We start from the raw sequence: 26698 nt of genomic DNA, 5'->3' as shown, positions 1-26698 counted from the left end.
TGTGGTCAGATTTGTATCGAGGTCTTTAATCCATTAGGGCATGAGTTTTGTGCATGGTGATAGATATGGATCTATTTTTATTCTTCTACATGTTGACATCCAGTTATGCCAGCACCATTTTTTTGAAGATGATTTCTTTCTTCCATTGTATACCTTTAGCTTCTTTGTCCAAAATAAGGTGTTCCTCAGTCTGTGGATTAATATCCTTGTCTCTGATTTGATTTCATTGTTCCACATCTCTGTTTTTATGCCAATACAAGGCTGTTTTCCCTTACTGTAGCTTGTAATAGAGTTTGAAGTCAGGAATGATAATGCCCCCTGAAATTCCTTTATTGTGTAAGATTGCTTTTGCTATTCTGGGTTTTTTGTTTTTCCATATAAAGTTGATCATTGTTCTCTCAAGGTCTGTGAAGAGTTTTGTTAGGATTTTGATGGGGATTGTATTGAATTTATAGATTGCCTTTGGTAGAATTGTCATTTTTATTCTATTGATCCTACCAAACAAAGATCATGGGAGATCCTTCCATTTTCTGGTGTCCTCTTCAATTTCGTTCTTCAAATCCTTAACATTCTTGTTAAATAGATCTTTCACTTTGTTGGTTAGTGTTACCCCAAGATACTCTATGCTATTTGTGACTATCGTGAAAGGTGAAGTTTCTCTGATTTCCCTCTCTGCTTCTCTATCCTTTGTGTATAGGAGGGCTACTGATTTTTTGAGTTGATTTTGTATCCTGAAACATCACTGAAGGTATTTATCAGCTGTAGGAGTTCTTTGGTAGAGTTTTTGGGGTCACTTATGTACACTATCATATCATCTGCAAATAATGAAAGTTTGGCTTCATCCTTTCCAATTTGAATCCTCTTGATCTCCTTATGTTGCCTTATTGCTATTGCTAGAACTTCAAGCAGTTTGTTGAAGAGATATGGAGAGAGTGGACAGCATTGTCTTGCTCCTGATTTTAGTTGAATGGTTTGAGTTTCTCTCCATTTAATTTGATATTAATTGTTGGCTTTATGTATATTGCTTTTATTATATTTAGGTAGATCATTGTATCTCTAACCTCTCCTAGACTTTTACCATGAATTTTGTCAAATGCTTTTTTGGCATCTAATGAAATAATCATATGGTTTTTCTCTTTTAGTTTATGTATATGATTGTTTACATTGATAGATTCTCACATGTTGAACTAGCCCTGCGTCTCTGGGATGAAGGCTACTTGATCATAATGGATAATTTTTTGAATATGTTCTTGGATTTGGTTTGCCAGTATTTTATTGAGAATTTTTGAATCGGTGTTCATGGGCAAGATTGGTCTGTAATTCTCTTTCTTGGTTGAGTCTTTGTGTGTTTTTTTTTGTCAGGTAACTGGAGCTTCATAAAAAGAGTTTGACAATGACTCCTCTATTTCTATTATGTAAAACACATCAAAGCGTATAGGTATCAGATCTTCTTGGAATTTCTGGTATAATACTGCATTAAAACCATCTAGTACTAGGCTTCTTATGGTTGGGAGTTTTTTTAATGACAATTTCTATTTAATGAAGCAGAGAGGGAAATCAGAGAAATGTCACCTTTCAAAATAGCCACAAATAGTTTAAAGTATCTTGGGGTAACTCTAACCAAGGAAGTGAAAGATCTGTTTGACAAGAACTTTAAGTCTTTGAAGAAAGAACTTGAAGAGGATACCAGAAAATGGAAGGATCTCCCTTGCTCTTGGATTGGGAGGATCAACATAGTAAAAATGGCAATTCTGCTGAAAACAATCTATAGATTCAATGCAATTCCCATCAAAATCCCAACAAACTTCTTTAAAGACCTTCAGAAAACAATAATCAATACTATCATGCCATCTGCAAATAATGAAAGTTTGACTTCTTCCTTTCCAATATGAATCCCTTTGATCACTTTATGCTGCATTATTGCAATTGCTAGGACTTCAAACACTATATTGAAGAGGTATGGAAAGAGTGGACAGCCTTGTGTTGTTCCAGATTTTAGAGGGATGGCAATGAGTTTCTCTCCATTTAATTTAATGTTAGCTGTTGGATTGTTGCATATTTCTTTTATTATATATATGAATGAACCTTGTATCCCTAATCTATCCAAGACCTTAATCATAAAAAGGTTTTGAATTTTGTCAAATGCTATTGCAGAATCTAATGAAATGATTATATGATTTTTTTTACCTAAAGTTTATTTATATGAGGATTCACTCTCTTTTGAAAGTGTATTTAGCTTCTTAGAAGCTTTCATGAGGAACACATATGCATTTCTTTCAAAAGAGAAGCACTTCAGTCAAACACATCAAAGCATTGTTAGAAGTAAAAGGAGTGTTGTCTTTGTTTCTAAATACTGTAGTTTTAAAGATAATCACTTTCTTTTGAAAGTGTATTTAGCTTCCTAGAAGCTTTCATGAGAAACACATGCGTTTCTCTCAAAAGAGAAGCACTTTCTTCAAACACTTCAAAGCATTGTTAGAAGTGAAAGGAATGTTGCATTACTTTGTCAATGCTATAGTTTGAAAGATAATCACTTTCTTTTGAAAGTGTATTCAGCTTTTTGAGGCTTTAATGAGAAACGCACATTCGTTGCCCTCCAAAGGAAAGCACTTTCTTCAAACACTTCAAAGCATTGTTAGAAGTAAAAGGAGTGTAGCATTACTTTATAAATGTTGTAGATTGAAGAATGAAAATCGATCCATCACTGTGACCATGCAAAAAAGTCAAGCCCAAATGGATTAAGAACCTCAATATTAATCTGAACACACTGAACCTGATAGAAGAGAATGTGGGAAGCAGTCTATAACATATGGGCACAGAAGACCACTTCTTACATATTACGCCAGTATCTCAGACAATAAGCACAACATTGAATAAATTGGACCTCCTAAAACTCAGAAGCTTTTGTAAAGCAAAGGACACTGTCATTAAAACAAAAAGGCAACCTACTGATTGGGAGAGGATTTCACCAACCCTACAACATACAAAGGTCTGAAATCCAAATTATATAAAGAATTCAAGAAACTAGACTTTAAAATTCTAATTAACCCAGGATAGCAAAAACAATCCTATACAATAAAGAAACTTCTGGAGGCATTACCATCCCTGACTCTTCTACAGGATGACATCCAGCACCTGGAAACAACCTAGATGACCCTCAATGGAAGAATGAATAAAGAAAATGTGGAATATATATGCATTAGAGTACTACTCAGCGGTTAAAAACAATGACAACTTGAATTTTGCATGCAAATAGATGGAAATAGGAAACACTATCCTGAGTGAGTTAACCCAGACCCCAAAAGATGGATATGGTATGTACTAACTCATTAGTGGATTCTAGACATTAATAAAGGACATTCAGCCCTTAATTCTTGATCCTAGAGAAGCTAAATGGGAAGGTGAATCCAAAGAAAAACATGTAGTTATCCTCCTGGATATTGGAAGTTGACAAGATTGCTAGTCAAAAATTGAGAGCCTGGGGGTTGGGTGTAAGGGAAGATGGGTAGAGAGAAGTGAGAAGGGAAGGAAGGGGAGAGCTTGGGGAATCGGATGGTTGGGATGGAGGAAGAGTGGATATGGGAGCAGTGAAGTATAGATCTTAATTAAGGGGGTCATTTTAGGGTTGTCAAGAGACTGGACTCTATAGGGGTTCCCAGGTATCCAAGGAGATGTCCCCAGCTTGCTCTTAGAGCAGCTGAGGAGAGGGCACCTGAACTGTCCCTACCCTATAGCCACACTGATCAATATCTTGCATATCACCAAAGAATCCTCATCTGGTGATGGATGGAGATAGAGACAGAGAACCACATTAGAGCACTGGAGTGAGTTTCCAAGGTCCTTATGATGAGCTGAAGGAGAGAGAACATGAGCAAGGAAGTCAGGATCGCAAGGGGTGTGCCCACCCACTGTAATGGTGGGGCTGAACTAAAGGGAACTCACCAAGGCCAGCTGGACTGAGACTGATGGAGCATGTGACAAAACTGGACTCTCTGAATGTGGCTGACTAGAAGGGCTGATTGAGAAGCCAAGGACAATGGCACTGGATTTTGATTCTACTGCATGTGAAGGCTTTGTGAGAACCTAGTCAGTCTGGATGCTCACCTTCGTAGAACAGGATGGGAGGGAACCTTGGACTTCCCACAGGGTAGGAAACCCTGAATGCTCTTTGGACTGGAGAGGGAGGCAGAGGTTGAAAGGAGGGAGGGGGAGGAGAATGGGAGGAGGTGAAAATAATAATAATAATAATAATAATAATAATAATAATAAAAGCATGAAAAAATAAAAAAGAGAATTTTGAAAAACAAGTGTATTTAGCTTCTTAAAATCTTTCATGAGAAATGCAAATGCCTTTATCTCAAAATAAAAACACTTTCATCAAAAGTTTCAAAGCATTGTTGGAAGTGAAAGGAGTATTGAGTTTCTTTCTAGATTCTGTAGTTTGAAAGATAATCACTTTCTTTATAAGTGAACTCAGCTTCTTAGAAGCTTTCATGAGAAATACACATGAGTTTCTTTCAAAAGAGAAACACTCTCTTCCGACACATCAAAGCATTTTAGAACTGAAAGAAGTGTTGCATTTGTTTCGAAATGCTGTAGTTTGAAAGATAATCACTTTATTTTGAAAGTGTAGCAAAACAGAAACACTCTCTTCAAACACTTCAAAGCATTGTTATAAGTATTGTTGAACTTGTTTCTAAATGCTGTAGTTCGAAGGATAATCACTTTCTTTTGAAAGTGCCTTTAGCTTTTTAGAAGCTTTCATGAAAAACGAATATGCATTTCTCTCAAAAGGGAAGCACTCTCATCAAACACTTCAAAGCATTGTTAGAAGTGAAAGAACTATTGATTTACTTTGATAATGCTGTAGCTTGAAAGATAATCATGTTCTTTTAAATGTGTAGTTAGTTTCTTAGAAGCTTTAATAAGAAACACACTTGGGTTTCTCTCAAAAGAGTAGCACTTTTTTCAAACTCTTCAACACATTGTGAGAAGTGAAAGGAGTGTAGCTTACATTGAAAATGCTGTAGTTTGAAATATAATCACTTTCTTCAGAAAGTGTATTTAGCTTTCTAATAGCTTTCATGAAAAACGCACATGTGTTACTCTCAAAAGACAAGCACTTTCTTCAAATACTTCACAGCATTCTTAGAAGTTGAAAGAAGTGTTCTATTTGTTTTAAATGCTGTAGTTTGAAATATAATTACTTTTTTAAAAAAGTATTTAGCTTCTTAGATGCTTTAATGAGAAACACACATGCATGTCTCTCAAAAGCATTTTCTTCAAACACATCACTTGATTGTTAGAAGTTAAAGGAGTCTTCTATTTGTTTCTAAACTCTGTATTTTGAAAGATAATTACTAACTCTTGAAAGTGTATTATCTTCTTAAATGCTTTCATGAAAAACGCAAATGCGTTTCAGCCAATGAGAAGCACTCTCTTCGAACACTTCAAAGCATTGTTAGAAGTGAAAGAACTATTGCATTACTTGGCAAATTCTGTAGTTTGAAAGATATTCACCTTCTTTTGAATGTTTATCTAGCTTATTAGAGGCTTTCATGATAAATGTACATGAATTTCTCTCAAAAGACAAACACATTCTTCAAACAATTGAAAGCATTGTTAGAAGTAAAAGAAGTATTGAATAAATTTCTAAATGCTGTACTTTGAAAGATAATCACTTTCTTTTCAAAATGTATTTAGTTTCTTAGAAGTTTTCATGGAAATGCACATGAGTTACTCTCAAAAGTTTAGAACTCTCTTCAAGCAATTGAAAGCATTGGTAGAAGAGAAAGGAGTGTTGCATGTGTTTCTAAATGTGGTAGTTAGGAAGATAATCACTCTCTTTTGAAAGTTCATTTACTTCTGAGAATCATGAGAAACACACATGGGTTTCTTTCAAAAGAGAAGCACTCTCTTCAAAATCTTCAAAGCATTGTTAGATGGGAAAGGAGTGTTGCATGTGTTTCTAAATGCTGTAGTTTGAAAGATAATCACCGTCTTTTGAATATTTATTTAGCATAGTAAAAACTTTCTTGAGAAACACACATGGGTTTCTCTCAAAGAAAAGCACTTTCTTCAAACACTTTAAAGCATAGTCAGAAGTAAAAAGAGGGTTGGATGTGTTTCTAAATACTGTAGTTTGAAAGACAATCACTTTCTTTTGAAAGTGTATATAGCTTCTTAGAAGCTTTCATGAGAAGTGCACATGTGTTTTTTGAAAATAGAAGCACTTTCTTCAAACACTTTAAAGCATTGTTGGAAGTGAAAGGAGTTGTTTCTAAATGTTGTAGTTTAAAAGATAATCACTTTCATTTGAATGTTATATTGCTTCTTCGAAGCATTGTCTAGAAACACACTTGCATTTCTTGCAAAAGAAAAACACTCTCTTCAAACACTTCAGAGCATTGTTAGAAGGAGTAGAAGTGCTGCATTTGTTTCTAAATGCTGTAGTTTGAAAGATAATCACTCTCTTTTAAAGTGTATTTAACTTCTTAAAAGTTTTCATGAAAATGCACATGCTTTATTTCTCATAGATTAGCAATTTCTTCAACCACTTCAAAGCATTGTTATCAGTGAAAGGAGTGTTGCTTTACTATGTAAATGCTGTAGTTTGAAAGATAATCACTTTCTTTGGACAGTGTAATTAGCTTTAGAGAAACTTTCATAAGAAACGCAGAGGTTTTTCTCTCAAAATAGAAGGACTAACTTTAAATACTTTAAAGCATTGTTAGAGATGAAATGAGTGTTGCTTAACTTTGTCAATGCTTTAGTTTGAAAGATAATCACTTTCTTTTGAAAGTGTCTTTAGCTTCTTGAAGCTTTCATGAGAAAGTCACATGCATTTCTCTCAAAAGAGAAGCACTCTCTTCAAACACTTCAAAGCATTGTTAGAAGTGACAGGAGTGCTCCATTTGTTTCTAAATGTTGTAGTTTGAAAGATAATCCCTTTCTTTTCAAAGTGTGTTTAGCTTCTTAGAAGCTTTCTTGAGAAACGCAAATGCGTTTCTCTCAAACGAGAAACACTCTCTTCAAACACTTCAAAGCATTGTTAGAAATGAAATGAATGTTGCTTTACTTTGATAATGCTGTAGTTTGAAAGATAATCACGTTCTTTTTGAATGTATTTAGCTCCTTAGAAACTTTCATGACAAACTTACATGCGTTTCTCTCAAAAGAGAAGCACTCTCTTTTTTTTTGAAAGTAATTTTATTAAATTATAAAAGTTTCCATTTACGCCCCTCTTCCCAACACCCTCCCACTCCCCCTCTCCTCCCTCTTTGTCCCTAAGGGCAGTCAGGGTTTCCTGCCCTGTGGGAAGTTCAAGTTCCTCCCCCCTCCCTCCAGGTCCAGGAAGGTGAGTATCCAAACAGACTGGATCCCAAAAATCCAGTATATGCAGAGGAAACAAGTCCCAGTGTCATTGTCAATGGCTTCTCAGAAAGACTCCGGGCCAGCCACATTCAGAGAATCAGGCCACATTCAGAGATTCTGGTTGGATCATGTGCTCATTCAGTCGCAGTCCAACTGCCCTTGGTAAACTCTCATCAGATCCAACCCCTTGTATCAGTGGGTCTTTTAGCATCCCTCGCAGTCCTTCATCATTTTCTTCGTCCTTCTGCTCCTCATTTGGACCTTGGGGGGCTCAGTCCGGTGCTCCAATGTGGGTCTCTGTCTGTATCGCCATCCATCGCCAGATGAAGGATCTATGGTGATAAGCAAAATATTCATCAGTATGGTTATGGGCCAAGGCCGGTTCAGGCACCCTCTCCTCTGTCCAGAGAACAATCTGGGGATCTCTCCTTGGACCTGGGATCCCATATACAATCAAGTTTCCTGTAAACCCTAAAATGACTCCCTTAGTTGAAATATATTCTTCCCTGATCCCATATTCATCCTTCCTCCCTTCCCCCCATCCCGGTCAACCGAGCTTTCTCCATTCCTCCCCTACTCCCTTCTCTCTAACCCTCTCCCCTTCCAACAACCCTCCCACTCACCCCCATGCACCCGAGGTTACCTGGGACTCTTGACTATTTCCTACCTCCTGGCGGATAGCTAAATAATCTTCATCAGGTTCATCTTCTTATGTAGTTTCTCTAGGATCAAGAATAATAGGCTCAAAGACCTTTAATTATGGTTAGAATCCACTTATGAGTGAATACATACCGTGTTCCTCTTTTTGGGTCTGGCTTACCTCACTCAGTAAAGCGTTTTCTATGACCATCCATTTGTATGCAAAATTCAAGATGTCATTATTTTTTACCGCTAAGTAAAACTCTAATGTGTATATGTTCCACACCTTTTTTAACCATTCTTCTATTGAGGGGCACCTAGGCTGTTTCCAGGTTCTGGCTATTACAAATAGTGCTGCTATGAACATAGTTGAACAAATGCTTTTGTAGTAAGTTAGGGAATATCTAGGGTATATTCCCAAGAGTGGAATTGCTGGGTCCTGAGGCAGGTTGACTCCCAGTTTCCTGAGAAACCGCCACACTGATTTCCACAGTGGCTGCACAAGTTTGCATTCCCACCAACAATGGATGAGTGTTCCCCTCACCCCACATCCTCTCCAGCATAGGCTATCATTGGTGTTTTTGATTTTAGCTATTCTGACAGGTGTAAGATGGTATCTCAAAGTGGTTTTGATTTGCATTTCCCTGATCGCTAAGGAGGTTGAGCATGACCTTAAGTGTCTTCTGGCCATTCGAAGTTCATCTGTTGTGAATTCTCTGTTAAGTTCAGTACCCCATTTTTTAATTGGGTTAATTAGAGTTTTAGTGTCTAGTTTCTTGAGTTCTTTGTATATTTTGGAGATCAGACCTTTGTCTGATGAGGGGTTTGTGAAGATCTTCTCCCAGTCAGAAGGCAGCCTTTTTGTCTTACTGACAGTGTCCTTTGCTTTACAGAAGCTTCTCAGTTTCAGTAGATCCCATTTATTCATTGTTTCTCTTATTGTCTGTGCTGCTGGGGTCCTACTTAGGAAGAGGCCTCCTGTGCCTATATCTTGTAGACTAGTTCCCACTTTCTCTTCTATCAGGTTCAAAGTGGACGGATTAATGTTGATGTCTTTAATCCATTTGGACCTGAGTTTTGTGCATGGTGATAGGTATGGATCTACTTTCATCCTTCTACAGGTTGACATCCAGTTATGCCAGCACCATTTGTTAAAGATGCTTTCCTTCTTCCATTGTATACCTTTAGCTCCCTTGTCAAAAATTAGGTGCTCATAGGTTTGTGGGTTAATATCTGGGTCTTCTATTCGATTCCAAAGGTCGATTTCTCTGTTCTTATGCCAATACCAAGCTGTTTTCAATACTGTAGCTCTGTAATAGAGTTTGAAGTCAGGGATGGTAATGCCTCCTGAAGTTCCTTTATTGAATAAGATTGTTTTGGCTATCCTGGGTTTTTTGTTTTTCCATATAAACTTGATTATTGTTTTCTCAAGGTCTGTGAAGAAGTTTGATGGGATTTTGATGGGGATTGCATTGAATCTATAGGTTGCTTTTGGTAGAATTGCCATTTTTACTATGTTGATCCTCCCAATCCAAGAACAAGGGAGATCTTTCCATTTTCTGGTATCCTCCTCAATTTCTTTCTTCAAAGACTTAAAGTTCTTGTCAAATAGATCTTTCACTTCCTTGGTTAGAGTAACCCCAAGATATTTTATGCTATTTGTGGCTATCGTGAAAGGTGATACTTCTCTGATTTCCCTCTCTGCTTCTTTATCCTTTGTGTATAGGAGGGCCACTGATTTTTTGGAGTTGATCTTGTATCCTGCCACGTTACTAAAGGTGTTTATCAGCTGTAGGAGTTCTTTGGTAGAGTTTTTGGGGTCACTTATGTATACTATCATATCGTCAGCAAATAACAAAAGTTTAACTTCATCCTTTCCAACACGAATCCCCTTGATCTCCTTATGTTGTCTTATTGCTACTGCTAGAACTTCAAGCACTATATTGAAGAGGTATGGAGAGAGTGGACAGCCTTGTCGCATTCCTGATTTTAGTGGAAAGGCTTTGAGTTTCTCTCCATTCAGTTTGATGTTAGCTGTCGGCTTGCTGTATATTGCTTTTATTATATTTAGGTATGATCCTTGTATCCCCAGTCTCTCCAACACCTTTATCATAAATGGGTGTTGAATTTTGTCAAATGCTTTTTCAGCATCCAATGAAATGATCATATGGTTTTTTTCTCTCAGTTTATTTATATGATGGATTACACTGATAGATTTGCGTATGTTGAACCAGCCCTGCATCTCTGGGATGAAGCCTACTTGATCATAATGGATAATTTTTCTAATGTGTTCCTGGATTCGGTTTGCCCGTATTTTATTGAGAATTTTTGCGTCGATGTTCATGAGTGAGATTGGCCTGTAATTCTCTTTCTTGGTTGTGTCTTTGTGTGGTTTTGGTATTAGGGTAACTGTAGCTTCATAAAAGGAGTTAGGCAATGACTCTTCTGTTTCTATATTGTGGAATACATTAAGGAGTATAAATATTAGCTCTTCCTGGAAGTTCTTGTAGAATTCTGCATTGAAACCATCTGGTCCTGGGCTTTTTTTGGTAGGGAGATTTTTGATAACAGCTTCTAATTCTTCGCGACTAACAGGTCTATTTAGATTGTTCACCTGTTCTTGGTTAAACTTTGGTATATGGTACTTATCTAAAAAAATGTCCATTTCTTTTACATTTTCCAACTTTGTGGCATATAAACTTTCATAGTAAGATCTAATGATTCTCTGAATTTCCTCTGTGTCTGTGGTTATGTCCCCCTTTTCATTTCTGATCTTATTAATTTGCATGTTCTCTCTCTGCCGTTTGATTAATTTGGATAGGGGTTTGTCAATCTTGTTGATTTTCTCCAAGAACCAGCTTTTTGATTCATTGATTCTTTGGATTGTTTACTGTGTTTCTATTTTGTTGATTTCAGCCCTCAGTTTGATTATTTCCAGTCTTCTAGACCTCCTGGGTGAATCAGCTTCTTTTTTTTCTAGATCTTTCAAGTGTACTGTTAAGTCTCCAATGTGTGCTTTCTCCGCTTTCTTTAATTGGGCACTTAGTGCTATGAACTTTCCTCTTAGCACTGCTTTCATAGTGTCCCATAGGTTTGAGTATGTTGTGTCTTTGTTTTCATTAAATTCAAGGAAGAGTTTAATTTCTTTCTTTATTTCTTCCTTGACCCAGGGGTGATTTAGTAGTTGACTGTTCAGTTTCCAAGAGTTTGTTGGCTTCCTGGGGGGAGCATTTTTGTTGAATTCTAATTTTAGTCCATGGTGATCTGACAAAGACACAGGTAGTTACTAATATTTTTTTGTATCTGTGGAAGTTTGCTTTGTTACCGAGTATGTGGTCAATTTTCGAGAAGGTTCCATGAGCTGCAGAGAAAAAGGTATATTCTTTCCTATTTGGGTGGAGTGTTCTATAGATGTTTGTTAAGTCCATTTGATTCAATACCTCCAATAGATCTCTCAATTCTCTGTTTGGTTTCTGTCTGATTGACCTGTCCATTGGTGAGAGAGGAGTGTTGAAGTCTCCTACTATTAGTGTGTGTGGTTTTATGACCGCATTGAGTTCTAGAAGAGTTTCTTTTACATATGTGGGTGCCTTTATATTAGGAGCATAGATATTCAGGATTGAGACTTCCTCCTGATGAATTGTTCCAGTTATGAGTATGAAATGTCCATCTCCATTTCTTCTGATTGATTTTAGTTTGAAGTCGATTTTGTTAGATATTAGAATGGCCACGCCCGCTTGTTTCTTAGGTCCATTTGCTTGGAAAACCTTTTCCCAACCCTTTACTCTGAGTAGGTGTCTGTCTTTGTGGTTGAGGTGTGTTTCTTGTAAACAGCAGAATGTTGGATCCTGTTTTTGTATCCAATCTCTAAGTCTGTGCCTCTTTATAGGTGAATTGAGTCCATTGATATTAAGTGATATTAATGACCAGTGGTTGTTGACTCCGGTCATTTTTTTTTTTTAGGTAGTAGAGTGTATGTGTTTTTCTTCTTTGATTTGTACTTGTGAATGGCCGCTATATGTTCTAGTTATTGTAGGCCGTGTTGGGAATGTTGGATTCCTTCGGTAGTGATTTTCCTTCTAATATTCTCTGTAAGGCTGGATTAGTAGCTACGTATTGTTTAAATTTGTTTTTATCCTGGAATATTTTGTTTTCTCCGTTTATAGTGAACAATAGCTTGGCTGGGTATAGTAGTCTGGGTTTGCATCCATGGTCTCTTAGTTTCTGCAGTACTTCTATCCAGGATCTTCTGGCTTTCATGGTTTCCATAGAGAAATCCGGTGTAAGCCTGATAGGTTTACCTTTATAAGTTACTTGACCTTTTTCATTTGCAGCTCTTAAAATTTTTTCTTTAATATTTATGTTTTGTGTTTTGATTATTATATGGCGAGGAGATGTTTTTTTCTGATCCAGTCTATTCGGTGTTCTGTATGCTTCTTGAACCTTCATAGGAATATCCTTCTTTAGGTTGGGAAAGTTTTCTTCTATAATTTTGTTGAATATATTTTCTGGGCCTTTGATCTGCAGTTCTTCTCCTTCTTCAATACCTATTATTCTTAGATTTGGTTTTTTTATTGTGTCCCAGATTTCCTGAATGTTTTATGAAGAGAATTTGTTGGATTTGCCATTTTCTTTGACCAGAGCATTTATTTTCTCTATGGTATCTTCAGATTCCGAGATTCGTTCTTCTATCTCTTGTATTCTATTGGTTATGCTTGATTCTGTAGTCTCCGTTCGTTTACCTAGGTTTTCCACATCCAGCCGGTTCTCCGTTTGTGCTTTCTTCATTGCCTCCATTTCAGTTTTCAATTCTTGCACTGATTCCTTTACTTGTTTGATTGTTTTTTCTTGGTTTCTCAGGGTCTCATTCACGGATTTACTTATTTCTTCAAACATTTTGTTATATTTCTCATCAATTTCTATACTCATTTCTTCAAACTTTTTGTTATATTTCTCATCCAGTTCTTTAAGGGAGTTATTCATATCCTGTTTAAGGGACTCTATTGCTTTCATAATGGCACTTTTTTCCACTTCTTCTGGGTTAAGGTGTTCAAGCACTTCTGTTGTAGGGTCCTTGGGATCTGGTGTTTTCATGTTGTTTTTCAGATTGTTGGATGAGGTCTTGCCTTGGCGTCTGCCCATCTCTTACTTCAAATGTTCTCTATTGGAACTTCTGGTACCAGGTCAGGTTCCCTTCTTGGGCAGGGACTTCACTGACAGAATGCCCACCTTTCCTCAGGCAGGCTATTGAAGCAAAGGCAATCCCTCTTTCTTGGATGCGCTTACAATGCAGGCTCAGCTTGCAAGGCAGCTGAGCAGGGGAAATTTTATGGCCCCAGGGGGAAGGGAGAAATATAGGAATTCGTACCTGTATGGGAGCTGGGATGGTAGGCGGGAGGGGGTAACCAGCACTGCAGGGCGACCTGGGCGTCTATGGGGTCGGGGAACACCCAAGCTCCTCCTCACCGGGACCCTGTCACGGCCCGAAGCAAACTCACCCCACCGATGGTCCTCTGCTAGAAGTCAGGGCCCCTGCTGGATGGGAGCCAGGATGGCAGGTGGGTGTTATTTTTATTTTAAAATTATGTGTGTGTGTGTGTGTGTGCATGTGAGGGCAGTGCTTGCAGAAGCTAGGAGAGTGTGTCAGAGTCTCTGGAGTTGCAGAGCAGATGAGAGCTGTTGAGAACAGAAGTCCTCTTAACTGCTGAGCATCTCTCTGCCCATTTGTTGACTTTTTATTCTGTTGACATTTAGATGTTGAGGTTTCTCAGAAAAAGATTCTAAAGCTATCTGACTAAACTTTCTTTGTACTTCCCTAATTCTTTGATTTAAAAACATTTTTATTAATTAAATGTTAATTACTAATAAACACGCAATTAAACTAAGTAATCAGTAAGACAACCAACTCTTAATTAGTAGTCAATGTATTTTGAGATGGAGTGTCACTGTGTACCATAGGCTTCTCTGAAGCTCATAATCCTCCTTCTTAGCCTTCCACTGCTGGAATTTTCTTTTTGTTCTCATTTTTAAAAATTACGCTGTTGGGGATTGAACTCAAGTCTTCAGGCTTGTTGGCAGGTGCTTTTACTCACTGAGCTGTCTACTCAGCCTGTGCATTCGCAATGCTCAAGGACTTCATCTCAAGATTATTTTATTATAGGGAGAAAGGTTTCACTAGGTCACAGAGGAGCTGAAGGGCTCTGACTTTGACCTGATTACCTGCTGGCTGCGGTTTCTTTTCAGGGACGACCTGGCACAGCTGCCCTTCCTCACCATGTGCATCAAGGAGAGTCTGCAGTTGCATCCCCTGATCACTGCTGTCTCCCACTGCTGCACTCAGGACATTGTGCTCCCAGATGGTCGGGTCATCCCCAAAGGTGCCCACCGCATCGGGGAGGAGAGGGAGGGTCCTGGGCAGAGAGTGGGTCCAGCGTGCTCAGTTTGTCTTGACTGCCTCACTTCCTCCACAGGTGTCATCTGCAGAATAAGTATTTTCGGGACCCATCACAATCCAACTGTGTGGCCTGACCCCGAGGTTCTGTCCCTTTATTCTCCTATGTTGTAGGCTGTGGTTCTAGAGGAGAAGGTGTGTGTGTGTGTGTGTGTGTGTGTGTGTGTGTGTGTGTGTGTGTAGTGCAGGCTTGCCTTGACCTTGCCCTGTAGCTGAGGATGATGTAAAACTTCTGATCCATCTGCTTCCACCTCTTGAGTGTTGGGATGACAGGTTTGCAGCACTGTGCCTGGTTTATATGGTGCTGGGCATGGGATCCAGGGCTTTCCACCCGCCAGGCAAGTGCTCTACGCACTCAACTACCTCCCCAACCCTAACCATAGGTTGTACCAAGCAGGGTCTTGGGGATCCCAGGCTAACCTGGAAAGCCTATATAGCCAAGATTGGCCCTGAACCACTGATCCTCCTGCCTCCACCTCTAGGGTGCCGAGATGACAGGTTTTCACCCATTCAGTTTTATGCTGGTGTGGAAATGGAATCCAGAGCTTCCAACTGCTCCGAGCATAGGCGAGCACTCTTCCAGTCCCGGAGGCAGAGACATCAGTTCTTACCTTCCATGCAGAGGACTCTCTAATCCTTCCTGATTGTGGTGGCAGATGGCACTCACCCACCAGACCTTTTTATCTCCTGCAGGTCTATAACCCCTTTCGATTTGATGCAGACAGCTCCAAGGGTAGGCCATCCCTGGCTTTTATTCCCTTCTCCCCAGGGCCCAGGTGAGACCAGGAGTGAGGGGGTGGTGTCTGGGGCTGATAAGCAGGAGGAGTTGGGGTGGTGTGTGTGTGTGTGGGGGCATTAGCCTCTCTCTCCTGCCCATTAGCACAGGAATTGTGCAAATGTTTGGGGAACCAGGGAGAGGAAGGTGAAGAGCCCCTCTCCGTGCTCAGAGTCCCTCCCTAGACCATTTGGTTACTGGTCTGGACCAGGCTCCGAGCATGTGGATGTCCATGCATTGTTCCGGGGCCAGGTTCTAGTGCTGTGTTGGTTCGGGATGGGGTCTAGAACATAATCAGAATTCCCACCCCGCCCTCCCACAGGAACTGCATTGGCAGGGCAGACTTTTGCCTTGTGCGAGATGAAGGTGGCGCTGGAGCTGACCCTGCTGCGCTTCCGCGTCTGGCTGGACGATAAAGAGCCACGCAGGCAGCCAGAGCTGATCCTGCGCACAGAGGGCGAGCTATGGCTGTGGGTGGAGCTGCTGAGCACATAGTGACCCCACACCTGGCCTGGGACCACCCCCATCCTGCGAGCATTCCCAGCAATAAAAATCTTTGTCACCCCGGTGTCTGAACCTGGCCAAACATCAGCAGGGAGGCTCTGGGAATCAAGGTGGCGTGGCGCCCATGAGCCACAGGCAACCATGGAAGGTGATTGAGCAGTAAGGGGGCAGGTCGGATTTACAGGACAGGAAGATTAATATTGTTACTGAAAAATTTCTGCACCTCAATAAGCCTCTCTGCTGATGCAATAATCCGAATCAGACCAAATCAAACAGAATTAGAAAAAGTCCAGGTTTAATGGATATAAGGGCTCCTGGATGACTTTCCAGCCTCCCAGAGAGGAGACGGGAAAGGAAGACGAGAAAACCCCGTGTTTGGGCTCTGGGGAAGGGTACAGTTTAAATACCCTGTGGGAGCTGTTTCCAGACTCTTTGGGTATTTGGATGCCAAAGATTGAGGAGGCAAGGCCCTGGGCACACTTATGGAGGGATTATCTGTATTAAGCCAATTGAGGTGGAACCATCCTCCATCTAAACTGTAGGTGGCACCATTACTGAGTTTGGGTTCTGGGTTGTATAAAAAGCAAGAAGCAAACCTTTGACAACTTCTGACAGGTTAAGGTTAAAGGCTCGGCTCCCAGCATCCACATGGGAGCTCACAACTGTCTCTAACTCCAATTCCAGGGGATCCCACATCTTCTGGTTTTCACAGGTGTCAAGCATGCATGTAAGGTAGGCAAAATACCCATATATTTTAAATAAAATAATGGTTTTTGTTTTTTTTTAAGTAAATTTTATTAAATTATAAAAGTTTCCATTTCCGCCCCCACTCCCAACACCCTCCCACTCCCCCCACTCCCCCTCCTCCTCCCTCTTCGTCCCCCAGGGCAGTCAGGTTTTTGTTTTTTTCAATTTTTTGAGACAGGGTTTTTCTGTGTAGCCCTGGCTGTCTTTGAACTCACAGAGACCTGCCTCCTGAGTGCTGGGATTAAAGGCATGTGGCACCACTGCCCAGCAAATAAAATAAATCTTAAACACACAAAAAGGTAGCAAGTGAGTTGAGCACCATGTGACCAGCCACCTCATGCCCCTGCCACCAAACCATTCCCACTGTGTTGGACTGCGACTTGAGTTGAGAACAAGAATTAACCTTCTCTGTTTTCATTACTTTTCTATCGCTGTGAAGAGACACAGCGATGGGGAACTGTACAGATACTATCCTGTCCTACCCTACCCTACCCTACCCTACCCTACCCTACCCTACCTTATCCTATCCTATCCTATAGTGTGCTGTAGACGAAAGTGTTTATTGAGAACCTACAGTTCCAGAGGGTGAACACATGACTCTCATGGCAGGGAGCACGGTGGCAGGCAGGCAGGCATAGTGTCGGAGCAGTATCTGAGACCTTATATCTCATTCACAAGCAAACAGCAAGGGCCTCCTTCCTCCACATCCTTTCTGTAGGCTACGACCAGAAGACATGACCCAGATTAAAGGTGGCTCTTCTGACCTCACATGATCTAATCAAGTAAAATCCCTTAGAGGTGTACCAAGCAGCTTGGGTTTTAGTTAATTCCAGACGCAGTCAAGTTAAAAACCAGAAATAGCCATCACTGTCACACTAACCCTTCCCAAACATTTCCACCAAGGAGGGACCAAGCACTCAAACTCATGAGCCTATGGGGCTATTCTCATCCAGACCACCCCGCTCCCTTATCTTCTGAGGGTGTTTCATTACAACAACTGGACATGCAATCAAGGCAAGGGAATGCCCAAGACTCTGTGCTAGAGAGGAGAGTTCACAAAGGGCTGGTCAAAAGTGCAGAAGAGCGCTGGCAGCCCAGCAGGATTCCTGACTGCCTTCCAGCCCTTGCTATTGTCCCCCTGTGTCAGCCCCTCAGGTTCCACTGGTGACTTCAGCCTTCTGAGACCCCCCTGTTTGCTCCATGGATCCTCTGATGCTACATGCTGGCCAAGAGAGACAGGCTTAGCCCTCACTGTCAGCCCAGGGCCGTCACAAATGTCAGGAGGTGCGTTCTCTTCTCCCTAGCCTAGCTCGAGGTTTCTGTCTTCATGTCTATTACACCTAGCGCATTTGGGGGCAGCATGAAGGAGGTCAGGGATATTCCATTTGACTCCTGAGAGTTAAAGCTGAACTCCAGGAAGAAAAAACATCCCCTCTGAAGAGCCAGGGACCCATAGAGTGCTGAGTGTTCCACTGTGTGACAGGGCAGGCAGGTCAGCCCCTCTCTCTGTCCCTCAGCTTCCTCATCATATAACCGGGAGCAATCTGACACAACCCTAAGGAGAGAGCATAAGGACTTGGGGTTGTGCCTGGTACATAATAAGTGCTGAACAAACAGGGCTGCTGTTACCACTCTCTTGGGAGCCTCAGGGGGTATCACAAGCTTCTCTTGGGAGCCTCGGTGGGTATCACAAGCTTCTCCGGGCACCTTTATTTTATTATTTTTTTAAAACTCAAAGGCAGGTGATCTAGTATTTGCACTTGCTGCATCAGATCTGCTTACCTTGGTGACTCTGCATATATTTACAACACAGGCTAAAAATCAATTTCTTGCTATTATTATTTTTCATAGGCTTATTATTCATTTTATTTCATTTTTGGAATTGCCATCCAATTGTCTGGTATTTTGTAATATAAAATATTCTGTACATTCATTCTCATATATTTTACATTATAAATACATAAGGCGATATAATTTAGGATTTGTCATATAGGAATTAGAATAACAAAAAGCCTGTTACTAAAATTTCACAAAAATAAGATAGCATATTAAAATAATAATAATATTTATGAGAGTCATCACCTAAAATCAGAGTTTTCTTGCTTATCTCTCATAACAATGTATTATAGATATTTTCTTTTATAAAATAGATTTTTTTCATACAATATGTTCTGATTATAGTTTCTCCTCCCCCAATTCCTCCCAGTTCCTCCCCACCTCCTCTTCCATCCAGATCTCTTTCTGTCTCTCACTAGGAAACAACTTCTAAGGGATAACATAAAATAAAATGCAATATGAGACTAGGACAAAGCAAACAAGCAGCAGGAAAAGATCCCGAGAGAGCACAGCAGAGCTGATGTAAACCCAGAGTCCGCTCGTTTGCATACCCAGGAATCCCATAAAACACAACATCAGAAGCAAACACTTGTGCAAAACCTGCAGGGTGACAAATAAACACAAATAAAATAAGATACAAGTAAAAAGGAAACAAAAGCCCTGACGTGACATTAAGAGACACGAAACTCCTGCAGAAGTGTTGAGCTCTTCTGTTGGCCGCCGGCGACTGATCACGCAGCCTGCCCTTTGCAGTGCTTTGTTTCTCCAGTGAGACTCCCTTGGAGAGTACAAAGTCTTCATTGGCCAGTGACAGCCTCTGGGTTAGGCCTGGGTTCAAGTTCGCTTCTCCTTCCGGCTCTAGAATCCCATTTGGCCCAGACCCGAGCAGGCCGTGCGTGCTGCCTCAGGCTGCGTGAGTTTGTTCATCTGTACAGCTGCTGTACTAGATGAAGAGGGCCTTATTTCCTTGGTATCCTCCGTGCCTTCTGGATCCTTTTTTTGTTTGTTTGTTTTTCAAAACAGGGTTTGCTCTGTGTAACTTTGGAGCCTGTCCTGAAACTCGCTCTGTAGACCTGGCTGGCCACCTGCCTCTGCCTTCCGATGCCGGGATTAAAGGCGTGCGCCACACTGCCCAGCAGCCCTTCTGGATCTTACACTCTTCCTGCCTCCTCTTCCTCAGCATTCCCTGAGCTCTGAGAGGAGGGATTTGGTGGAGACGTCCCACTTAGGGCTGAGAGTCCCAGGGTCTCCCATTCTCTGCATACTGTCTGGCTCTCCGAGGGCAGCTGAGGAAGGCACTGGTCTATGGGTACAGCAGAGTCCCCTCACTGCTATGCTCCTTTTGTAGAGCAGGAGTATTTGGTTTTACCCAAGATCCCCAAGGGTTATATTGTCTCTGGTCCTTGCTCACTCAAGCCGTGTTGGACTTGGGTTACATCTTGTGGTGTGGTCCTTACATCAAATCAAATGTTAGGTGATTATTTCCTCAAACTTTGTGCCACCATTGCCCTAGTTTATCTTGCAGGAAGGTCACCATTGTAGAAGACTGGGTTTGTGGCTGGATCGGTGTTTATATTTCTTTTTTGGTCGCTTTCAAAGTACCTTCTAGTACCAAGAACACTAGGCAGTAGGAATGAAGGCCCTGGGAAGGCACCAGTTTGACTTCTTAGTCACTGAGTTGTGTAGGTATTATTTTCAGCAATAGGGCCTTGATGCCAATTTGCTATCATCATCATTATTATTGTTATTATTTCATATATATATATATAAATGTGTGCGTGTGTGTGTGTGTGTGTGTGTGTGCGCGCGCGCATGCATGTGTACAATGTACACGTGCCACATCGAGAATGTGAAGATTAGAGGATCGCTTTCAGAAGTCAGTTCTTTCCTTCCATGATGGGCTCTGGGCATCGAACTCAGGCCCTCAGACTTGAGCAGCAAGCTGCAATCACTTCTACCCATGAGGCCATATCGCTGATTCCAGGCAGCAGTGTTTTCATAGAGTGGTGGATGTGTCTGGAAGAACAAGATGTCTCTTAAGGGAAACCTCAGATGAGTTGCTGACCACTTTTTGCTTTCGGGGGCTCCACACTGCTGAGGCCTGGCTGGCCTTCTCACCTCCTCTTTAGCTTCCCCTTCCTTCCTCCTCCTTCCAGCTCCCTGGTTTTGCTGCTGGTGGCAGTGGTCACCTCCCCCTCCTCCTCTTTCTTCCCCCATGCTTCTTCTTTTTCCTCCTCCTCTGTGTGTGTTGTTTTGAAAGATCCTCAGAGAGGAGTCTATTGGGGAGTTCTCCACCCAAGAACCAAAACCAATCCTCTGGATGCAAAAGCACGAGGTAATTTATTGGATACACAGGAGCCTGCAGATGTTACAGCAACCAAGTTACTGAGCATACCGGGCTGAAGGCACATTATGTATTTATAGGGATTTAAGAGTTACATAAGAGGCTGCATAGTAACAAGCATTTCATTGGTTCCCAAATTGGCGGGCTGAGCTCACCCCGGGAATGGCCTCATGTCTATTTTTGAATTTCCCCCAAAACCCAAAAAGCTAGATGGAGAACCCTGCAGCAAGTTGACAGTTTTGATAGAATACCTTGGGGGTGGGGTACTCCCTCTCCTCAGCCTAGTCAGTGAGTCTGCAACCCATAGATAACCTGTTTTAGCATCGGCTGGGCTGGGGTGACTTTCCTTCTATGGCCCAGCTAAATTTCACAGAGTCATTAGCTGAGCCTGGGGGCTTTCTTTCTATGGCTCAATTAAGTTTCAGCAGTTTGTGTGTGTGCGTGTGTGTGTGTGTGTGTGTGTGTGTGTGTGTATGCCCACATATGTGCAGTGCCTAAAGAGCCCAGAAGAATGTGTCAGATTCCCTTGAGCTGGAGTTACAGATGGCTGTGAGCTGCGATGGGTGCTGGGATCCAAACTCAGGTATTCCAGAAGAGTAGTAAGTACTCCTAACCACTGAGTCACTTCTCCAGCTCCCTGCCAACCTTTTTTTCCCCTGGCTTTTTAAAATTTATTTCTTTATTTATAAAAATTTTCACTTCCTCCCCTCCTCCCAATACCCTCCCACTTCCCCCATTCCCTCTCCCCCCCCTCCAGTCCTAAGAGCAGTCAGGGTTTCCTGCCCTGTGGGAAGTCCAAGGTTCTCGCTGCTCCATCCAGGTGTAGGAAGGTGAGCATCCAAAGAGACTAGGCTCCCACAAGGCAGTATAATCAAAACTCAGAACCATTGTCCTTGGCTTCTCAGTTAGCCCTCATTGTCAGCCACATTAATAGAGTCCAGTTTGATCACATGCTCCATCAGTCCCAGTCCAGCTGGCCTTGGTGAGCTCTCCTTAGATCAGTCCCATTGTCTCAGTGGGTGGACGCACCCCTCGCGGTCCTGACTTTCTTGCTCATGTTCTCCCTCCTTCTGCTCCTCATTTGGACCTTGGGAGTTCAATCCGGGGCTCCAATGTGGGTCTCTGTCTCTATCTCCATCCATCACCAGATGAAGGTTCTATGGTGATATGCAAGATATTCATCAGTGTGGCTATAGGACAAGACCAGTTCAGGCACCCTCTCCTCTGCTGCCCACAGACCTAGTTAGGGAAATCCCCTTGGACACCTGGGAACCCCTCTAGAGCCAAGACTCTAGCCAAGCCTAACCCTTTGTTAGGATAAATTCTTCCCTGCTCCCATATCCACCCTTCCTCTGTTTCAATTATCCCATTCCACCAAGCTCTCCCCAATCCTCCCCGTCTCCATTCTCTCTACCCATTTCTCCTTCCCCCCAATCCACCCCTCTGCTCCCAACTTTTGACCGATGATCTTGTCAACTTTCAACATCCCAGAGGATAAATATATGTTTTTCTTTGGGTTCACCATCTTATTTAGCTTCTCTAGGATCACGAACTATAGGCTCAATGTCCTTTGTTTATGGCTAGAATCTGCTTATGAGTGATTACATACCATATTCCTCTTTTTGGGTCTGGGTTATCTTACTCAGTAAAATATTTTCTATTTCCATCCATTTGCATGCAAAATTCAAGATATCATTGGTTTTTTTTTTTAACCACTGAGTAGAACTCAGTATATGTGCCACACCTTCTTTATCCATTCTTCTATTGAGGGGCACCTAGGTGAAGGTGATCTTTAATTACCGCGCGGTGGATCGGTAATTAAAGATCAACCAGACTAGAATAACATAAAAATACAGCTTTAATAAACAGAAGGAAAACTTACACCAGCGTCCCAATGGTCCATCCAAGAATGCAGGAAGAGAGAGAGAGAGAGAGAGAGAGAGAGAGAGAGAGAGAGAGAGGGAGGGCGGGGAAGCGCACCTGCCAGGTTTACAGGTAAATTTTTACCTTCGGGCAACACACCCCATGGACAGAATGTGATTGGCTGAACTCCCCTATCATCTCCCCTTTTTTTCTAAAATAAGACGGAACAAAACCAAATACAACTTTATACAATAGAAACAAATAATAAATATAAAATTATAAACAAAAAACAATACTAAGCAAGAAACATATAACAAAAGTTTTATTAAACATTCTATTTCAAGTAGTCTAAATAATGTAGAGGGTAACTACAACTATTTAATCTTCAACTCCATCAAAGATCTGAGAAGGGAAACAATTTTGCTCCAATAGTCAGGAAGTACAAGCTAGAAACTTCCGAAATGTGTAACAAATGAAAGAGATAACTGATTAACTGGTCTATCATCCAAAATCTCATTTGCAATGTTGAGTCAACCAACTTTGGCTAAGGCCTGATGTAACTGACAAGCCATTTTTAAAGGCAAGAAACCTTTTAGAACTCTCTTACCCTGTCTTGGCAAGAAAAGATAATCCTGTTTTTATCCATTTATGGATATTTTGTAATTCTGTCAGTGGTCGAGGTATGGACTTTTTCTTTGCCCAAAGGCCAGTTCTGCCAGAAAGAAGACAAGCTCCAAGTGGAGTGTCTTTGGTGCTCAACGTTCTCTCGGGAGTAGAGCGGTGATGCCAGGAGTTATTGTGTCTCGTTAGTATGGAACTCTAGATTAGATTAAAGGCCATTTTCTACAGCTCTTTGGAGAAGTTGAAGATTATATTATCTATACTAAATATGATCTCTATGCACCTAAATAACCTGATTAGCCTAAATATAATTATGACAGACATATATGACTATTGATTTATATACTTTATGCTATTTGTGGCTATCGTGAAAGGTGATGTTTCTCTGATTTCCCTCTCTGCTTCTTTATTCTTTGTGTAAATGAGGGCAACTGATTTTTCTGGAACTGATCTTGTATCCTGCCACATTACTAAAGGTGTTTATCAGCTGTAGGAGTTCTTTGGTAGAGTTTTTGGGGTCGCTTATGTACATTATCATATCATCTGCAAATAATGAAAGTTTAACTTCTTCCTTTCCAATTTTAATCCCCTTGATCTCTTTATGTTGTCTTATTGCTATTGCCATAACTTCAGGCATTATATTGAAGAGGTATGACAAGAGTGGACAACCTTGTCTTGTTCCTGATTTTAGTGGAATGGCTTTGAGTTTCTCTCCATTTAATTTGATGTTAGTTGTTGACTGGCTGTATATAGCTTTTATTATATTTAGGTATGAATCTTGTATCCCTAATCACCCCAATACCTTTATCATAAAGGGGTGTTGAATTTTGTCAAATGCTTTTCCAGCATCTAATGAAATGATCATATGTTTTTCTTCTTTCAGTTTATTTATATGATGGATTGCATTGATAGAGTTTTGTATGTTGAACCAGCCCTGCATCTCTGGGATGAAACCTACTTGATCATGATGGATGATTTTTCTAACGTGTTCTTGGATTCGGTTTGCCAGTATTTTATTGAGAATTTTTGCATCAATGTTTATGAGTGAGATTGGCCTGTAATTCTCTTTCCTGGTTGAATCTTTATGTGGTTTTGATATCAGGGTAACTGTAGCTTCATAAAAGGAGTTTGACAATGACTCTTCTGTTTCTATTTTGTAAAATACATTAAGGAGTATAGGTATTAGCTCTTGGAAGTTCTGATAGAATTCTGCATTGAAACCATCTGGTCCTGAACTCTTTTTGGTAGGGAGGTTTTTAATAACAGCTTCTAATTCTTCGTGACTTACAGGTATATTTAAATTGTTCACCTGGTCTTGATTTAACTTTGGTGTATGGTACTTATCTTAAAAAAATGTCCATTTCTTTTACATTTTCCAATTTTGTGGCATACAGGCTTTTATAGTAAGGTCTAATGATTCTCTGAATTTCCTCTGTGTCTGTGGTTATGTCCCCCTTTTTATTTCTGATCTTATTAATTTGCGTGTTCTTTCTCTGCCTTTTGCTTAGTTTGGATAGGGGTTTGTCAATCTTGTTAATTTTCCCCAAGAACCAGCTTTTTGTTTCATTGATTCTTTAGATTGTTTACTGTGTTTCAATTTTGTTGATTTCAGCCCTCAGTTTGATTATTTTCAGCCTTCTACTCCTCCTGGGTGAGTCTGCTTCGTTTTTTTTTTTCCTAGAGCTTTCAGGTGTGCTGTTAAGTCTATAATGTGTGCTTTCTCCATTTTCTTTATGTGGGCACTTAGCGTTATAAACTTTCCTCTTAGCACTGTTTTCATAGTGTCCCATAGGTTTGAGTATGTTGTGTCTTTATTTTCATTAAATTTAAGAAAGACTTTAATTTCTCTCTTTATTTCTTCCTTGACCCAGAGGTAGTTCAGTAGTTGACTGTTCAGTTTCCATGAGGTTGTAGGCTTTCTGGGGGTAGAATTGTTGTTGAATTCTAACTTTATTCCATGTTGATCCGATAGTACACCGGTAGTTACTACAATTTTTTTGTATCTATGGATGTTTGCTTTGTTACCAATTATGTGATCAATTTTTGAGAAGGTTCCATGAGATGCTGAGAGGAATGTATATTCTTTTCTGTTTGGGTAGAATGTTCTATAGATGTCTGTTAAGTCCATTTGGTTCATTACATCTGTTAGATCTCTTATTTCTCTGTTAAGTTTCTGTCTGGTTGACCTGTCCATTGGTGGGAGCAGAATGTTGAAATCTCCTACTCTTAGAGTGTGGGGCTTGATGTATGCTTTGAGTTCTAGTAATGTTTCTTTTACATAAGTGAGTGCTTTTATATTAGGGGTGTAGCTATTCAGGATTGAGACTTCCTCCTGGTGAATTGTTCCTTTTATGAGAATAAAGTGTCCTTCTCCATGTCTTCTGATTGATTTTAGTTTGAAGTCAATTTTGTTAGATATAAGTATAGTCACACCACTTGTTTCTTTGGACCGTTTGGTTGGAAAGCCTTTTCCCAACACTTTACTCTGAGGTAGTGTCTGTCTTTCAGTTTGAGGTGTATTTCTTGTAAACAGCAGAATGTTGGCTCCTGATTTTGTATCCATTCTCTTAATGTGTGCCTTTTTATAGGTGAATTGAGTCCATTGATATTAAGTGATATTAATGACAAGCGGTTGCTAACTCCGGTTATTTTTCCTGGTGGTAGTGTTTGTGTGTTTCCCTTCTTTGAGTTGTGCTGGTGGAGGGTTGCTAGATGCTTGTGTTATTATGGGTGTTGCTGACTTCGTTGGTTTGTGGTTTTCCTTCTAGTATTTTCTGTAAGGCTGGGTTTGTGGCTAAGTATTGTTTAAATCTGTTTCTGTCTTGGGATATCTTGTTTTCTCCATAGATGGTGAATGTGAGCTTTGCTGGATATAGTAGTCTGGCCTTGCATCCATAGTCTCTTAGTGTCTGCAGCACATCTATTCAAGACCTTCTGGCTTTCGTGGTTTTCATTGAGAAGTCAGGTGTAATTTTGATAGGTTTCCCTTTATATGTTACTTGACATTTTCCCTTGCAGCTCTAATATTTGCTCTTTATTCTGTATGTTTTGTGTTTTGATTATTATATGATGAGAGGATGCTTTTTTTTTGATCCAGTCTTTTTAGTGTTCTGTATGCTTCTTGTACCTTCATAGGAATATCCTTCTTTAGATTGGGAAAGTTTTCGTCTATAATTTTGTTGGATGTATTTTCTGGGCCTTTGAGCTGTAATTCTTCTCCTTCTTCTACCCCTATTATTCTTAGGTTTGGTCTTTTCATGGTGTCCCAGATATTTCCTGGATGTTTTGTTTTAAGAATTTGTTGAATTTGCTATTTTCTTTAATCAATGAGTTTATTTCCTCTATATCTTTGGTGTCTGAGATTTTTTTCTTCTATCTCTTGTATTCTGTTGATTATGCTTGTCTCTGTAGTTCCTGATCGATTACCCAGATTTTCCATATCCAGCCTTCCCTCAGTTTGTGTTTTCTTCATTGCCTCTATTTCATTTTTCAAGTCTTGAACTGTTTCCATTACTTGTTTGATTGCTTTATCGTGGTTTTCTTG

General features: G+C 40.5%; 1 long non-coding RNA gene across 1 annotated transcript; it reads left to right on the top strand.

Annotated features, from left to right (window-relative positions):
- Positions 1-14341: 14341 nt before the first annotated feature.
- Positions 14342-15227, top strand: LOC148119046 (uncharacterized). The gene is made up of 3 exons (XR_015735419.1): positions 14342-14390; positions 14484-14548; positions 15158-15227. It is a non-coding gene; the product is annotated as an uncharacterized LOC148119046 (long non-coding RNA).
- Positions 15228-26698: the final 11471 nt, after the last annotated feature.

The sequence above is a fragment of the Myodes glareolus genome, chromosome 18, assembly GCF_982192425.1.
Source record: "Myodes glareolus chromosome 18, mMyoGla1.1, whole genome shotgun sequence".
NCBI classification, from domain to species: Eukaryota; Metazoa; Chordata; class Mammalia; order Rodentia; family Cricetidae; genus Myodes; species Myodes glareolus.
This window is presented reverse-complemented; position numbering and strand designations above follow the sequence as displayed.